General features: G+C 38.2%; 1 protein-coding gene across 1 annotated transcript in view; it reads left to right on the top strand.

Annotated features, from left to right (window-relative positions):
• Positions 1-10,968: 10,968 nt before the first annotated feature.
• The window catches only part of smpd3 (sphingomyelin phosphodiesterase 3), a 70,291-nt gene continuing 63,017 nt past the window's right edge, over positions 10,969-18,242 (top strand). Inside the window, exon 1 of the mRNA XM_028044310.1 lies at positions 10,969-11,168. The gene's annotated coding sequence lies outside the window, so the exon portion shown is untranslated. The remainder of the gene's footprint in view (positions 11,169-18,242) is intronic.

The following is an 18,242-nucleotide window of genomic DNA, read 5'->3' on the forward strand; positions in this document are numbered from 1 at the left end:
TTTTGTGTGATACATAACAAGGTCCATGTATTGCATCTGTAGTATTAAGTAACTTGAAGTGCATCCAACTTGCAGAGTTTATGCTGTAGTAATCATGCACCAATGCTGGCATCCAAATTACCATGTAGCGTACAACTCTCCTTTGCCAAAAGCTTTTTAAACCAATGAGGGTCAGTTATGTGTAATAAACTGAAGCAGGCAGAGGAGTGAAAACACTTGGGGAGCGGCTCAGCTCAAAGCCTCTTTAATCTCATAATCTTTAATAGAGTAGATCCTGTTAGCTGGTTTTGGCCCCGGAGCAGACGTCCACGCTGCCGCTGCTCCTCTGTTCTTGTCCATTATCACCGCATCAGCATGCACAAAGACAATCAGTGCAGCATTTGTTTACATGCGCAGCCACTGCAGGCCAAAGATTTCAAGCCAAAAAGCAGATAATTGACTCCTGTTGCATCCCAGATCTAAAATAAAAGAAATGTTTGACTTAACTGAATCATTCAGATAGATAGAGGACATGTTTCTGTCTTGTCTCATCAATGCTAACCACATGCTGTGCCTGCTAATAAGAAAAATGTTCTAATAGAAGACTACTCTGTCATCTCACATTTACCTGTCATATCCTCAAATCAAGGGCATCCTTTAGTCTCTTTTCATTTCTGCAGCTCCACAGGGTCCAATTCTCTTCTGAGGATTCCCATCAGCCAACAGCTGAAGCCCTGGTGCAGATTTCCATCCTTTGATTCAAAGCCTGAAACAAGCTGAGAGCTTGTCTTGCTGTGCTATCTGCTGCTTTTTCTCTGCTGTACACCATATCCTCATAGAAATTAATTCCCAGAAAAAAATATACAACCTACAAAATTTTATTTTTGCAATGTCACTTCCTATCAAGCATTAGAAGGTGTAAAATCTGAGAAAGTCCAGAGCTTTTTTTGTCTGATGCCAGATTTGCACACTGCAATGTTCATATCAATAACAGAGTGGAGAAGAAATCTGATAAGTGCAGAGTCAGCACATTTCAAGTCCAAGTCGATAAATCTGAGCGGTAACTTCACAGAAAGCAGCTCAAAAACCGCAGGAGGTGTTTGACCATCAACAGGTCTCATGCGCCTCTCCTTATTGTAGCTCATCTCTGTTTAGACATTTCCGACTACTTTTCAACAAAGGTTAATGAGTTCACCTGTATTTTATTTCAGTTCTGTAGGATTCCAGGAGTTCATGTTGAAACCTGTGGTACAGATGTACCCCAAAGAAAGTGGCTCTGAAAGTATTGATGCAAGAAGATTGAAGATAAATGCCAGCCACTATGTTTTCCAGATTTGTTGGTAAAAAAAATAAAATAAAATTCTCCTTCACCTTCTGTCAGGTCTAAATACCTATTAAAACAATTTAAACAAACATAGGAAAGACAAGAGAGTTAAATTCTTTGTTCTCGCGAGGAGAACAGACAGAGATATGCTTTCAGTTACAAATCTCCTATCGCTCTGAAAAACACATCTCCCGCTCCTCTGTTTTATTGATTTTAGGAACCCTGCCACACGGGGCGCTGCAACTCTAAAATGGTGGAGGGGAAAACAATTCACATAGTTGCAGCGCTAAATGATAATCACTAACTAAACACATGTTATCTACAATCTAAATCCTTCTTGCTCCAGGCACGGCGTCGAATGGGACACGTTGTATAGCTTCAAAGCAACGGCTTTGTAGCACAAAGAACAAAGCAGAGTTTCCTCCAGGGTTATAAAACTCAGCTGGGAACAACTAACACTTCTATTTCCCAGGGATTCCTTTAGGAAGGAATCAAAGTTATTTAACACACAGAAACATTACTTATACTAAGAGTAAAAGAATAAGAGCATATAAGTAAACATTATCTAAATGTAACTACAAGGCTACATGATACAACGAATATTTGATAATTACTAAAAATACAATTTATCCAACACCTTCTTACCACTGTGTTAGTCTTTCACATAAAATCCAGATACATTTAATTTAATGTTTACATGAGAGCACACAAAGTAAAACACTGAATAAAACACTGACTGTAATTCTTTTAAGAAAATGAGATATTAAAGAGATGCATATCAGAATAGATTCAAAGACAACTGTGGGTACATCATTCAAGATTGCAGACTTTTCTTTACTACAGGCTTCTCCAAGGTATCTTCTGTATGTTTGGGAAACTGGTTCTGTGTTACTGATAATTATATGCTGTGAAGGTTGTCTGGGAAAAATAAAGTCCTCAATTTGATTATTTGACCTGTTTGGGTTTTTTTCAAGTGACTCTGACACAGAGACAATTAGCAACACAGCAAGGTGTTTGGAGAAGCAACAAGGAAATCGGGAGCATCAAAAATGAAGAGGAGGTGGAAAGGACAAATCAAGGAGGGACACAGGGATTAAATATCTAACATTCTGAGATCTGAAAGGAGAGACAATAGAAAGAAAACCAGAAGAAGTAACTCAAGCTTGTTTGACGCTACTCTGCCATTCCTTCAAAGTAGCTCAGATGAGCTGCAGCTGGAGCTTGTTACCCCATCCTTCTGCTTGTAAAAGACACAGACACACACATACCTGCACCTTGCCTGGTGGATTTGACATGATTTCTCTTTTAAGTGAGGGCAGCCTTAATGTTATCACGTAGTGATCTGTGTTTCCAGCTGAATGTGTTGTCTCCTGAAGTGACTGAAGCTCATCAGCATGTGTATTTGGCCCAGGCTCTGTGTAAGAAGATAATCATCCACATTAAGGAGAGCTGCCAGGGAGCGGACATGGGGCAGCTTTATGGACTGAACACATATCGGGTAGATCGACTTCGCAAAAGTGCCACAGATGAAAAAACATTTTCATATTATAACTCAAACCCTGAAAAGTGTTATGCTGACTACTTTTTAGTTACTTTCGGAACTCATTCTTTAACAAAGGTCATAATGAAGATGGTTTGCATAAATGGTGAAGTAGGGCCTCTGCCTTTATCAAGGAAACATGCAGACCTGCTTAATGCTTACATAATATGTCTGGTCATCTTTAAGAGTCTAACTACAACAGGTCGCCCAGTGCCACTTCTTTTATTTCGCTGAAATGATCCAGAAAATATGTAGAAAGTAGTTCTGCTTTGACACAAATCTTGTATACAGCTGCAGAAAAATCAGTTTTGTCCTGTTAAAGGTCTTTTGTGACAAATAGTCTCAGGAAAATTGGCTTTTTTCTCATGTGTTAGTGCAAATAACAAGCTAGCAGTGGTGAGTTTACAGGGCTAAACAGGGGACTGAGTGCAGCATGATGGCTGTTTCTCTTATATGTTGGAAGGTGCAGTCAATACCAGCCACCTGTCCGCCCCCACTCAACCCCTGGCTGGTTATTGCATAACGAGAAGCTCTTCACTATCTGATGGATCAATCTGGCTGACCGTCAAGCCTCAGTTTCCTGTGAGGCGTTCAGAGCTGCCACTCAGGATCTGAGAACAGGTTTTTCAATCTGCGAGCATACGGCCTCTGGAAGCACGCTGAAGTGCTTTTAGATGATTTGTTGAGAACAAACATCATTTGAGGAGGCAGAGACCCACACACAGGCTCAGGAGCAGGCTGAAACACAATGAGGACTTGTTATAGTCCTTCAGATGAATAACTAACCAGCCCCAAAGCAGCATGTGGTCCCATAGGCTTGTTGAACACAATTCTTCTCAAAAAGTCCAGTTATTGTCCTCAATGGGTAATTGAGTGAGTATGTGGTTTGGCATAAGAAAGGCACAAATTTGCTGGCTTGCTAAATCATAGGTGATGTGGGTCTTAGTCTCTAAATGATCTTCAGAAAAAAATAGTGAACATAGTTATAAAGAAGCAATCCTGTTGCAACTTCTGCAGGTGAGTAAAGTCCACTTCGTTCAAGACTGAAGGCCACACCACAACACCAAAGATCGGCCAAAGCCTGGATGGATTTTTAAGGCTCCTGCGACATAATACAGCAGGGGTGTCAAACTCCAGTTCTCAAGGGCCACTGTCCTGCAACTTTTAGATGTGCCTCTGCTGCACCACACCTGAATAGAATAATTGGGTCATTAGCAAGGCTCTGGAGAACTTATCTACACAGGAAGGAGGTAATTAAGCCCTTTCATTCCTGTGTTTAGTATCTGTGGCACATCTAAAAACTACAGGACACCGACCCTGGCACAGGAGGTACGTTTCAACATCGATATCCTTCCTTTCAAAATAATAATGGCAGATCAGTACAGTGATCTTGTTGACCAAACAAATACATCAAATTTAAATTTGATTTTAGATCCTGTTGCTGGCTTATCGCACAAACCATACTGGGTTAAACGGGGTTAAACCATACTGTACATCATTAGTACATCAATCATTCTCTCAACCCGCCTTGGCCCTTTACATGTCAGCTGATGCACTTCTGTCTTTACATCCTTTGTAAATGTTTCAAACTGACTTCTTCTGCACTCGTGGCATTAATAAAAATCATAAATGGATAGCAAATAGTTCAGTCAAGTAACTTCCAATTTACAGCAAGTGGAAATAAGTATCACATCACCCATATGCCTCTTGTACATAGAAAACAGTGAGCTATATATGTACTTGTTGGTGTAGGGCTTCTTGTGAAAGAAAAGGACACATCCCTCCAAATTGTGTCCATTCTATATGATACAGGTTGCTGATAGACTAAAGAAACACCACAAAATATATATATTTTTGTGTAATTTCATTCACTTCTGAAATTACAATTTCTACCTCAACTCTTCCTTTACAAGAAATGTAACTCAAGCATTTATAAATTTATACTTTAAGTTTGAAGTTGTCCAGGTTTTTTGTCTTTTCCTTTCTATTTGTTGTAAAAAATAAAAATAAAAAACCTCCAGAGAACAGCAGTGGTCAGCAGTGCCATGTTTGCCTTTTGGGCATTTGCAGACTTTTGGTATGGAACCTATGCAATCCTTCATAAATGAGACCCAAAACCTTTACTCAAGCTACACACCTCAGCTGTTTCTGTAGCCTGCAGGTGTCTGTTGCCAGGAGAAAATCTTGCTGGTTTTGGTTTGGCTCCTGACACTTCATTATTGTAAAAGTTTAGGCCGCAGACCAACTTGGTTGACATCCATAGTAAACTGACTACCTGTCATTTCTATGTTGTGTGTCGGACTGACTATGATAACACCTTTTACACTTCACCATCATTCCTTATCTTTCTGTCACAGTGAACTTCTCTGTGTTACTCTGAATTAATTTCTTGGTAAAGTTTGTGTATTTTTAAGTTAAAAAATAAAGGAAAAAACTAGAACTACAAGGAGTTTTAAAAGGTTCCAAGCCCAACCCAGCAGGTCGCCCCCTTGTCCAACACATCTTCACATGCACTGTCTTGCTGGGACTCTACACACATTGATTGAGCTGGGAATTAGCAGTACAGCATTTAGACACAAACCGAAGGTTTTAATGTTGGTATTATAATATCAACTTTAGATATCCATTTTAGAGCAAATCTGTCCTGGCACATGTAGGTAACCAACTTCTATGAAAAGAACAAAATAAGAAAGATCTCCTGGGCTCATACTCAGGTTTGGGGTCTTTCTTCATGTATTTGCATGTTTCCCTTGTAAATACATAATCCAAATGATCAAATTATAGTACTAAAATCTCCTAACTACTGAACAGAGGATTTTTATTAATGCTCTGAGAGGCTTCAAATGGTAAACCATGTAAGTGTGGACTCTCATTACTGTAGTGAGATTGCTTCTTTTTATTTCTGTTTTTTATATTAAATACGCTATTGAGAAGGTGTATTAGTGTATTTTGTATGTTTTATCTTGTTTTCTCTTCCATTCAGCAAGATGTTGTTGTTTTGTCTTTATAATGATTCATAAATATTCAACACAAATACAAAAACTACTGTATGAAGGTCTTATACAATTAGCTATATTTTTTACAACTTTAAAGTTCTAGGTTTTGTTAATTGTGTAAGTTGTTTGGCTTTTTTTCCCCCTTAGATTACTTGTATTTTATCTCGTCTTAATCCCTGTTTTTATCTTGAATCTTCAGGAAATCAGAGGATTTTGTTTGATGACACAGATTCACTTGAAAAGGATTACTGTCCTCTCTTTGACTAACTGAGGCCAGGTGCTGCTCTCATACTGCATGGTAAATCACCTTAGACACTATCTGACTCACAGATCACAGAGCCACAATGATGTAAGCCCCCACAATCCCTCATGTCCCAAATTTATTATTACAGCTCTCTTCGTCTGTCTTCGCTAATCTCCTGCAGCTTCTGTCTGCAGGCCTGTCGAGGACTCCGGAGGTTGCCCTGCAGGCTCTCAGCTCTTGAATCACTGAACTAAAAGCTCTGATTGTCTGTGTCCTATCCTGTCTATCTATCTAATACATCCTCCTTTTATTTCAGATGTCAAAGTGAAACCTCTCTGAAAAAGATGCTCCTGTTTAGTTTAAGATCATTACTGTTTGAAATATATGTGAGAGCAGAATAATCTATTCAGAACATTGTGATTAATTTGTGCTCATTTCCTTGCCGGTCCATGGAGAGGTCATTATGGCACGTTCTTGTCACATTGGATTTACTGCAAACATGAACTATCAACTGCAAAAGCAATTTACTGAAGTCTGCTGGCTTCATTTTTTATGCACATTGGAGTCACAGGATCATTAAACAAAGAACCACTCGAAAATTCATGCAAAATTGTACATGTGTGAGATTTGAAATTGTTCAATAAATATTTTATAGAGAGTTAATTAAGTGTTTTCTACCAGTGAGAAACACATTTCAATGTTTGATTAAAAAAAAGAGTAAAGTATTTAATGTTTACTGAAAAAATCTTTGTTTTTCTTTTCAATTTGTGCTCCCTTTTAGATCAAAGCGAGATTAAAATTAAACACAATAGCATAGGAAGGCACTGGTCTGTCTTGAATAATTAAGACTCTGAGAATTTTTTTATTTCAGAGTGTAATAGTCTATTACAACAATTAATTGTAAATTTGATGATATATCTATAATTTAAGTTTAAGTTTCCCATGTACATGCAACCGAGGCCATTGTATTGGTTTTGAATCTACAGATTATTTCTTGTATTGAGGAGGTTCCAAACAAATATGAAAGGTAGACAATATTATGTTGTTGCATACTTTACTAAACCTACCAAAGAAATACAATGATTTGCCCCTCTGCAAAAGAAACAAGTGAAAAACACCAAGGAGTTAAATGGGTGAGAGCTGGAGCCTGACAGTAACTCAAAACAAACCAGAAGTGGAAATACTGGGAGGAGTGACTTGTGAATGTGAAATAGCTGTGATAGGAGCATGTTGAGACACGAATGGAAAATTATTTTGAGGAATAATATATATATATATATATATATATATATATATATATATATATATATATATATATATATATATAATTAAGATTACTAAACTGAGAAAAAACACAGGGGTGAATACAATAAACCAGACATGCCTGCACATCAAAGTACCTAAAAGACAAACACAAGAATTCACCAGGAAACAAAACAAGATATGAAAAAGTACATAATCTAGTTTCTAAACTATTTTAAATGGTAAACAAAGCACTAACTTTAAAATAGGAAAGGAAACTGTATCAAGTGAAACATGAAGCTGGTATTTGTGTTCAAGTGGCCATGGGAAGACAACCTGTTAAAAGGGTCTACGAAGAGCAGCCTGACAGGAAGTGAAAAGACAGCAGCCACCTCACAGAGCCCCAGAGTCTCACACCTCTGCACTTACAGTCGCTGGACTGAACACAAACAGCACAGAGAGAAACTTCAGGCTGTTCACTTGTCTCTAGTCACAGCTTCAAGCAGTAAGAGAGTTAGCACAAAGAAAAAAAGCCTTGAGAAGTACGATAACTCGCTGACCAAAGATGGTAAAGAAATGATTCAGGTCAATAAAACAAGAGTAACAATAGTTCTAAGAAAAATGGAAGGGAGAAGATATTGATCTAAAACAATGAAAAGAGCTGCTCATGGCTTTTCTGTTGATTAGTCAATACTCATTTTTACTGTAGCTTTTATTTGTTTCGGTACTCTATGATCAATTTATCCCCAAATTCTTCTCTAGCATTCAGCATCTTTTTGTTTAGAAAACACTCCTGTTCACAGTGTCCATGGATGGGAAACACTCACAGGCAGGAATGTCTGTGGTCATAGTTGTTGCAGATCAGCAGGTCACGGTTCTCAGCTCTTTGCATCTTAGAGATGAAACTCAACATTAATCAGAAGAGTTGAAGTATCTTTGTTTCTGGATGCGGTGGCAGGATAGAACGGGCTTCTACAGTAATGAGAGAGTTACTGCCGCCTGTCATGCTAAAGAAAGCGATGAAAAAGATTCATTTTTATGGTTCAGCTGTACTCCACCCCTGACCTGATCATGAGATATGGGTTGGCATTCTGGATGACTCCATTTCAAATTGCTAGTGATCCTGAAAAAAAATTAATCTTAAAGGGCAGCATGTTTTGGCTGATGCTGCTTCTAAAACTTAGACTGATGTACAAGTACATTTTGGACAGGCTAGTTTTTGTTTGTCTGTTTGTAAATCACCTAAATTAAGCAAATGAAAGGATAAATGTGCCAGTGCATGATCAGATTCTGAAAATGACATCAGGGTGAGGTTCTCAGCACGAAAAACAAGTTATGGAAACTGTTGAATTAAGAGAGAGGAAATCAAGCTGCTAGATGACCCAGTTAATCATCTGGCTAGAAACCAAATGGAAATTCATGAAAGTAACTGAATGTCAAAGTTTATGCAGTTTATGTTTTTGAGTAAAATCAGCCCTGGGCAAAAAAATAAAATAAAAAATGCAACTCGTTTATCCATACAGGAGATGTCTTGGAGGTTCAATAACCAAAAATAATTTTCTACTTAATAACTGTCACTAAATATGTTCAGTGTTTATTTCACTTCATTAGACATCATAAGTTGTTTTCTTCCTGTGAACACCAATAAATATCATCACCTACTTGTATAAAATTATCACTCTCACACGATTCACAATTCTTCTCTTTTTTGATTAGCATTAATATTGATGCACAAAACCGTTCATCAACGTGCATGATGAATTCATATTGATGGAAAAAGCTCATAATGCCAATTTAGAGTAGAATCTGCAATAGAGTTAGGGTGGATGTCTGGCAAAGAAGTTGTGTTTCAAGAATAATTTTCTTTTAATCTCTTTGCAGACAAGATGCATATTTTGCTGCACTCAGCATTCTGATTGTAGGAGTTATTCTGTAGACTATAACCTCTTAAAGCTTACTGTTTGCCTCTCTGAGTTTTGTGACTAAGGCAACATGTTTTGCTGTATCATCTTTTCAGCTTGGTTTATAGCCAGCAAGTAAAGGGTTCATATATCGCTTCCATGACAGAAAAGTGACCATGGTGTAACTTCTTCCAGCTCAGCAGGAATCTGCAGCAGATTCCTATTAACAACACAAAACCCTACAGACAGTAATGACGATTTATACACATATGCATATGTACAACAGAAAACATTTTGGTCTCTCTGAACATTTTACTTCAAGAACAGCTGTTTTGCATAAATAAAACTCTGAATTGCTAGAAAACTGAGGCTATGTTTACATGACACCTCTGCATGGAAACTGCCGGTATTTTCAGATATTGATTGTGGAAAAGTTTCACTTTTTGACAAGACCACCATGACACCTTGAATCCTCTGTGGTCGTCATGCCAGGGCACTAAATGCGACTGTGATTTTAGGATGTTGTCAAAATGCATGTTCCGTTGACTCTGAACTTCCATTAAAAAGCAGTGACCTGTCTCCAGTCAACCAAGTGTTCATGTTACTCACATATATTCAATGGCAGAAGTTGTGTTAAACTGAACAGGTTAAGTAGCACACACTGTACAATGCTATCTGCCATTGTTTTTGTTGTTTTCTGTCCACAAGAAAACAACATCCTGCACGGGTGCAAACCGTGCAGGATGCACAGTTTGCACCCTGTAAACCGTGCAGGGTTTGCAAGGTGCAAACCCTGCAACCGTGCATTCAGCACATGAGCTCTTGTACATCTGTGGAGTACTTCACATTTTAAAACATCTTCATTGTGTGTTCATATACATACCATTAGCTGAGTTGTTGTTGCTATTAACTTTACTGTATATTCTCTCTTGTGAACACTTCTGTCTTTTCTGTCACTACTAAACACTCTGCCTTTCTTTCCACAGACAGCATCAGCGAATCGCTGTCAATATATTTAACAGTTTTTCATAGCGGTTTTCCACTTGTTGGGGATTTGTTTTGATTTATTGGGTGGTGTTATAAACCGAATTTGGCTGCCTTGTATTATAATTAGGATCCAATTGTACATAATTGAACTTATATCTGTCTATCTAATACACAGTACATGAGAATGATTTGAAATATATTTTAGTACAAAAGGAAGTTTATTGAATCTGTTTCTCCTCCATGAGGACAGTTGCTATTTGCTGCTACACTAATACTTTTAATTCAATTTGTCTTATATCTATTAAACCAAAATGTAGGTTAGATAACTTTTTAAAGCATTATTTTGTGAACCATTTGTTTGTTTGTACATATAGATTCTTTTACTGATGAATTCACTGTATTAGGGGATTCAGACTGAACTACACTGCATTTATTGTTGAACTTAAAATCACTTTCATGGACTCATGCAACCAGACATTAAAACTTTAATTTTAGAAGAGAAAAAAATACAGCCAAATTAAAATGCCCCAACAAACTTTGAAGACAATAAATAACTTGAAATGCTAAAAAAATAAACAAATAAATAAAAAAGGAATAGATTAAGAGAAGAAATGTTTCAAGGAGTCACAATCAAGGGATGAGTTTATTGATCACTTCGGCCCCTCCTCTCTGTGAGTCCGGGGGGCGTGGCGGCCTTGGTCGCTAGGAGAAGTGGGCGTGGTGTCGTAGCCATGCGGTGACGTCAGCGGGAGCTGTTCAAAGCAGTGTGGTGCTGAAGAGAGCACTCTGCCCGCCGCTCAGACCGCCAGCGGGCTCCGGCGCACCGTGGCTCGGTCGGCTCGCACTAACACTGCGGGGAATCAGCAGCTCCGTGGACGCGGACGTGGAATTTCCCCGCACCGAGGACCCGTTCTGAAACCTCCTGTGGGATTTTTTATTTTTTTTCCCCCAACAAGTAAGCGGTGCATTTTCTCTCTTCTTCTGTATCGGTGTGTGTCCGAAACCATTTGCGGGGGGGGGGGGGGGGGGGGATACTCTCCAGCTGTAGCCTTATAAATGCTAATAAATCAGAAGCGGTCTTGTTTTCTGTCTGATTTAGACTGGATTTTGGCGGAACAGTTGGATTTCACGAAACTGCTCTCGGTTTCAGTCTGTGTGCGTCTTCCAGCCGCGCCTAAATCTTACCTTGTGTCTGCCCGGGTGAAACATTTGACTCGTATTTGCATAATCCAGCAGTCAGTCGCCAGACATGCTCACTCTCTCCACCTGGCTTTCATACAAGGCCACTCTGCTAGTTTAATCATTTTCACGGCGTGCTCTGCTCATCTTTTGCCTTTATTTTCGTGATTTACTGCTTGTAGGGTGGTACTGGGAGTAGTGGTCTGCTACCGGTTGGGTTTCTAGATGGCTGATGTAGCAGCTTGGAGTAGAAAGTGAAGAGAATCTGCTCAGCTCAGTGTTTCTTCTTTCTCTACTAGAGGAGATTTAGGTGCGGCTTCTTCTCTTCACTTTTTCTTCTTTCTTCTTCTGTTTTTTGTCCTCCTCTCCGCTGACTGTTTCCTCATCTTATTTCCATCTTTTCATCCCTTTCTCTCAGTTTGCTTCACCTCCCCCATTTTTATTTTTTTCTGTTTCTCCATTTACTACCCTTTCCCACATTGTTTCCACTTTCTTCTCTATTTAGCTTCTTTCCATTTGTTTTCCATATATATTATTCCAGTCTTTTTCCTTCCTTCATCACCTATTTTTGTCTCATCCTGCTGTTCTCCCTCTCCCTTCCTTATCTGAGGTTTTATTGCCTTAACTGATGTTGTACAGCCCGTAAAACTGCTACTCGTTTTGCCCTAAAACAAAGTGAATGCTAATCAGTGTGGTTATTACTTTGATTTAAAGAGTGCTCAGTTCTCTTCTCTTGGTTTATTTGTGTATTTATTTGAGTAACAGGAAACTGTGTTTTCTGGAGCATTTAAAGAAATGCTAAGAGTTAATATGTTGTATTTTCAAGACCTCCTCCTTCGTTTATCTGCCTCTTCACGGTCTCACAGCTATTTGGGAGTATTTGCACAGATTGCAGCTGACCAATCAAAATATTCCCCCAACTGAGTTCTAGATCCCTGCAGCTCCTCCAGAGGTACAATATACAGTTCGACTTCTCTGATGAGTGCTTTCCATGCCTGGACATATACGTGCCGTCATGTCTTGGTTGATTTGTTGCTGAGCCAAACTCATACATTTCATTTTCAGATTATTTAACAGCACTTTGTTAGACGTTCAAAGCTCGCAATATTGTTTTAAAATCTAACTCTGTATTAATCCTCTCTGCAACTTGACCTCTGACCTGTTTGGTGAGATTCTACCATCTTTGTTCACTTTTCTTTTTTTTTATTACTAGCAGCTTTCAGAACAGCTGGATTTATAATGAGATTAAAATACACATTGGTGCTCTCTGTTTACTAATTGGATATTTTCTGACGGCAATTGGTTGCACTAGATTTTATTAAAGGGCACCAGAGTGAAAAAGTTAAAACTTTAACTTGGATACTCTACTTGCTTGGCTGTTGCAGTGAAGACATAGTTTGCTCTGAAAAAATGCTTTTGGCATTTGTTGATTTGTTCAACATATGTTGGCTATTCTGTTTAAAACCAAGCGCCCGATTTTGCGTATTCAAGACGAAACAAAATATTTTTTTCAAGTGTGAGACCAGTAAGCTGGAGGAACATTGGAAGTTCATTTCCTAGAAGTCATAATAACATTGTTGAGCTCTTTGCTTTTCCAACAAAGATGCTTTGGCTTTGGCTGTAGAACTTTTTATTCTGTTCAAAGCTCAAAAACCCAATGGAGCAGTCGCTGAAATGAAGAAAAGCTTTAAAAAGAAATTTTCACTGATTACATTTGGAAAGTACCATCTACTGAAATACTGAATGTCTATGGGAAATTCTTTTTAAGCCTGCTTAAGCCTGGCTGGTATATTTTTGTCTGCTTTGCTTTTTATAGGCCACGTTCTGGTGCTGAACCTATGTAAAGAAAAAACGGAGCTAAAGTCAAAAGAAAAAGTTAAAGAAACCATCAGAGAGCCTGAAAAACTATTGATCAGTACCACTTTGGCATATAGCAAAGAAAAAATGTTTGCCTTATTTGAAGCAAAGCACAAAGAAATGAGGAATGACTCAGTGCTTTATGTGGATGAAGAGGAGTTCCAGGCGTGTGGACTGAGATCTGGGCCTGTAGCCCAACTCTTCCTACATTCCCCTAATCATCTATGTATTAAAGTAATCCTCTGCATTTAGCCAAAACAACACTTGCCTTAGCCGCTGCAGCTTATTTATTACACTTTTTGGCTTCAGACCAACATGTCGGAGCAGCAGAAGTCTTTGCAATATGCACACGTCTTTAAATAGGATCTTCAGACTAACCGCCTCAGTCTGCCCTGCATGACGTGTCTTCATTTGCCAGTTTGATTGCTTAACTCACCTTCTGTTTGATATGTTTTTAATTAGAGCTGTGTGTTAGTCACAAGTCTCCCTGATGAGTGTGTGTGTGTGTGTTTTTTTTTTTTAAGTGTCACTCTTGAATGTGTAATTTTTCAAATAAGTGGCTTCATTAAACTCAGTGGAAGCCGAGAGCTCTGGTGATTAATATCCCAGAATGAGCCAGAACGTGTAATAAGTGACTCTGATTGGCTGCTGTGGCTGCATGTCGTGCTGCCTGTTCAGAATCGTGCAAGGAAATTACTCCATTTTTCATAATGCAAATCAACCTCCCCTCATTTAACAAGCCTTTATCTAATAGGAAGGCTTGAAAGTTTGTGTTCCTCCTCTTAGTCTTCATCCATGCAGTAGAGAGGGTCTTTGTCAAATCAGCCAGGTGGTTTTGCGTCGGCAGGTCGATTTGATCAGGAGGTGGGGGGTCGACTGGGGGCTCGTCTGGGACACCTGATAGGGCAGGATCTGGTTTCTCAGCCTCTGAGCAGGTGCAGAAACAACAGGGCTGCCTAATCATGTATAATGTGGAGTAATGTTTGTCATGTTTAGAGACAAAGGGTTGAAGCTGCATACCTTACAATGAGTGGAATAATGTTTGAAATGATCGTCTCCTCTGTTGGATGCAGATTCTGACATTATTGACATTTATGTCATGTTTTCTGTTAGATTTTTTGTGTGTATTTTATTTTTTTTTTATTATACTTGTATATATTATTTAATTTTGATTCAGTTTTTAGCGTTTTTTTCCATTATATATTTTCTTGTATGTTTTTTTTGTTATTTTTAATTAAATGTTTTAATTATATTTTCAAATATTTGTATTAATTATTTTTATATATCTTTGTATTTATTTAAACTAAACTAAACATTTTTTAATGTTTTTAAAATATTATTACTACTATATTCCATTCAATTTTTTTTAAGACTCAATATTTACTTTATATATATATATATATTATGCTAATTTAGTTTTTTTCCTATATTTGTAAAATGTTATTGGTCTTTAATGTAACATTTTATTATTTATTGATTTATTTATTACATCATTTTAATTTTATTTAGCTGCAAGACAAAACTTTGGCTGAAAGCATTAAGGAAGCTTTCCTGTGAATCATTAATTGTTTAATTATTTTTATAATAAATAAAAGTTTTTTAGAACTATTTACATCATGCTTAAAATATCCAAATGTATAGTTTATCAGTAAAACATAGTAATATTCCACTTTTCTTGGATAAAACTTGAATACAGGTATTTCCATAAATTTGAATTTGCTTTCTGATAAGGCTTGTTTGTCAAATTAAAAGCACCATTGGGGAAAAACACAACCTTTTAATACGTCCTCGGCTTCTGTTTTTAAAAGGAATCGCCACATTTAACAGAACACAAAAAGCTCAATCCAGAATCAGTAGAAGTGCCACTGCTTGAAAAGGTCGATCCTCTTGGGTTTTAAATCAGCTGTGAGGACCTGCTAATAATTTCCGGATAGATGATACAAAGGTCTGTGCTGAAGTGTAAAGTTTTAATAAGACAGGCTTTTCCTGAGGTGTTCGGCCATGAAAGTTACCAGTTTCAAAACGAGATCCAAAAGTAAATGGTGACGAGTCAAAATGTGATAAAACAGGAATCCTGTGCGTTCTTCAATTAGTTCCAGTTGGAGGCTTTTTCTGCAGCTTTTTGTGCCATCTGGAGATAATCAAAGTCATTTTTTCCCCGCGTTACAGCAGTCAGTTTTAAGCTTTAAACCCATTTACCACCCAAGGAAATGTTTCCTGTCGTCATGCAAGGCACAGTTAAGAACATTAAGAAGGAGCTCCATTTTCTAACTGGTAATTTTAGACAATAAAGCTGAATCTTGTGTGATGTAAATGTGATCCACTCTGCAGCCGTCACATAGGGAATAACATCACGGATAATTATTTGAAGAATTACAAAAAATGTCTTACGTTTGGTATATTTTGTGAATAATTTAATTGATTCATCTTCCCATTATCTTATGTTTATTTGAGGTTGTGGGGGAAACCTGTTCAAGAGGACAACCCACACATGCAGTACTTTCTTCTGGACGCTGTCCAGGTTCTAAAAGGGGATCGAAAGTTGTTCCCGATGCAGAGGGGATATATAGATCTTCTAAGTTCTTGGTCTGTTGTGGAGTTTGTCTAGAAACCCTTCAAAGAGCTGCAACAGGAGGCACCGCCTGAACCACCTCTGCTGACTCCACCTGAAGTGGTCAAGAAGGGAAACTTAAACAAAATGCCTCCCTTTTAATTTTAGTTAAACGGTTTGTTTGCTCGCTGATTGAGGCTCCATAGTTCACAGATCTGTTTTGAATCCATTGTATTTAGAAGTGTTAGAGGAAAATAGATTTTAGTAAATTGATTAATCTGGAGAAAAATGCCAGAAATGTAGGTTCCCAGACTCCCTGTGAGAATCTTTGTGATAACCAAAGTATAAGTAGTTAATGACTCTCTGTCAGACTGAAAAGTCACTGAGCATGTCTGCTTACTGTTCTCATTTTTGCAAGAATGACTAAATTGCTGTTTGAATGAAAATCATCAATCTCTGCTTGGTAACGAAGAGGGACAGTTTGGGGGAAACTCCTTCTTCTTCATTTTCAAATTTTTCCATTATCAAGAAGCATCAGCCGCTCACATGAAGCTGTCTGCGACAGAAGAAGTCCAGCAATCTGTTCTGTCCTGATGCACCTGAGCGTGACCTCGGCATGCATGTGACAAAGGCACCAAATGATGGCCCATTACCTGACTCGGTGCTCTGCTGTGTTACTAATGCATCTCTCAACTTCTTCTGTACAGCAGGATGTAGTAACGCCATCAGAAAAAATCTCAGTCCATTTCAGTCTCCATCCAACTATCACTTATGAATAAGACTTACTGTAGATGACAATATTAGGTGATTAGTTCACATTTTTCTCAGCTGTTCATTATGGTCTATGGTTTAAAATTTGTTGATTCTCATCGTATTGCATCTAGGTACTGCTATGTGATTACGATATTTCACATACTGATACTGAGATGGAAATTAAGACTCAATACGTGATGCAGCTTTAATTAGGATGTTTAAAATAATAGCAGCATCAGCTCTTTGTTTGGACTACACTTCCTGTGCATTTCTTGGCTTTGTTTCAAAACACAATGTACTTAAAGGATTCCTATTGTAGTCATGTCCAGGATTTTGGTTTACTACCTTATACTCTTTGTGGTCTGGGACCAAGAAGATGCTTGATAACTGGTGTGTTGAAGCCATTGTCTTGTTGAAACATTTCGAGCACATTTCTTATTCAGCATAAGACAACATGACTTCTTTAGGTATTTTGAGATATTCTGGCTGTTCCATGAATCCCAGCATGTGACAAATAAGTCAGACAAATTGTGACTTTTTCAGTCCATGTAATTTTTTTTCTCAACAATGAGACTGTTTGAGGCTTCTTGTAGGTAGCTTGCCCTCACATAGGCTTTTTTAATGGCTACCATTCTCACAGGTAACCCCGGAGGTGATCACTGGTCGACTCTTTGCCTTCTGGCTGATCCACTGGAAAGGTCATTTTCCATATTACTTCACGTTTCTGGATTTAGCTTCAATACTAAAAAATTAAAGCTTTTCTTTTCTTTCTGAGCAGCCTACTATCACTGCTCTTTAATCTTAAGATAAATATATGGAATTATTTTACTCCAATTTCTGGAGGAATCCAGTGCAACCAACATGCCTAACATTTATTAACTCTAGCCTAAAATATAGGCCAAGTGTTTGAAATATTGATTGTCTATAAAATTCAGGAGCTTGGATTTTAAATGCTTTGCACATTTGAGTTTCTTTGTTGTTGTGAATAAATGGCTGAGCAGGTAATTGCAGCAACTAGTTGCTGTTCCTCTTATTGCCCGCCTCCCTCAGGATTACTTCCTGTTTTGGATTTCTAATAAATGATTGGATGAAGAGCCATGTTGACAGTGAATCTCCCACCTCTCCTTCGCCTCTTCTTATTCATCATCATTTTTCCTCCTGCATTTAAGCCAAGACTTCACACTCAAGTGCATCCCTCTCATTTCCCTCTGCTCTCTCTGATAGGTGCTCTCACAGAAGCCTGAATAGTTTATTGTCGCCGCCGCTGGCAGCAGATTCACAATCGGATAAGAAGCTTGTCTCAAAACACTCACACAGAGGTAATTAAGACTGCAGGAAGCACAGAGTTTTTTTTTTCTTTTTCTAATAAAAAATGAAAGCTAAAACAGTGAGTGCATCAGTTCTGCGCAGCGCTAAGAGCTGTGCAGCAGAGATGAGAGGCTTGTTGTGGACAGTTGTGTGGAGGCCTGCTGGTATTTGAATCAGAAACTGCAAACCTTAAAGGACGTGTGATGTCTGTGGGCTTTTGTTGTTAATTTGAAACCAGGGATTCAAAAATGGTGTGAATTTGGAATCCCATGGCGTACTCTCTTTAGAAAGCCTTAACTGGCACCAGCACAGATACAGTCCCAGTTGGAGGCTATAGTTTACCCTGTGGGACTCTGTAGGGGGGGTTTCATCTCTACTTCA

Source organism: Xiphophorus couchianus, chromosome 2 (genome assembly GCF_001444195.1).
Source record: "Xiphophorus couchianus chromosome 2, X_couchianus-1.0, whole genome shotgun sequence".
Lineage (NCBI taxonomy): Eukaryota > Metazoa > Chordata > Actinopteri > Cyprinodontiformes > Poeciliidae > Xiphophorus > Xiphophorus couchianus.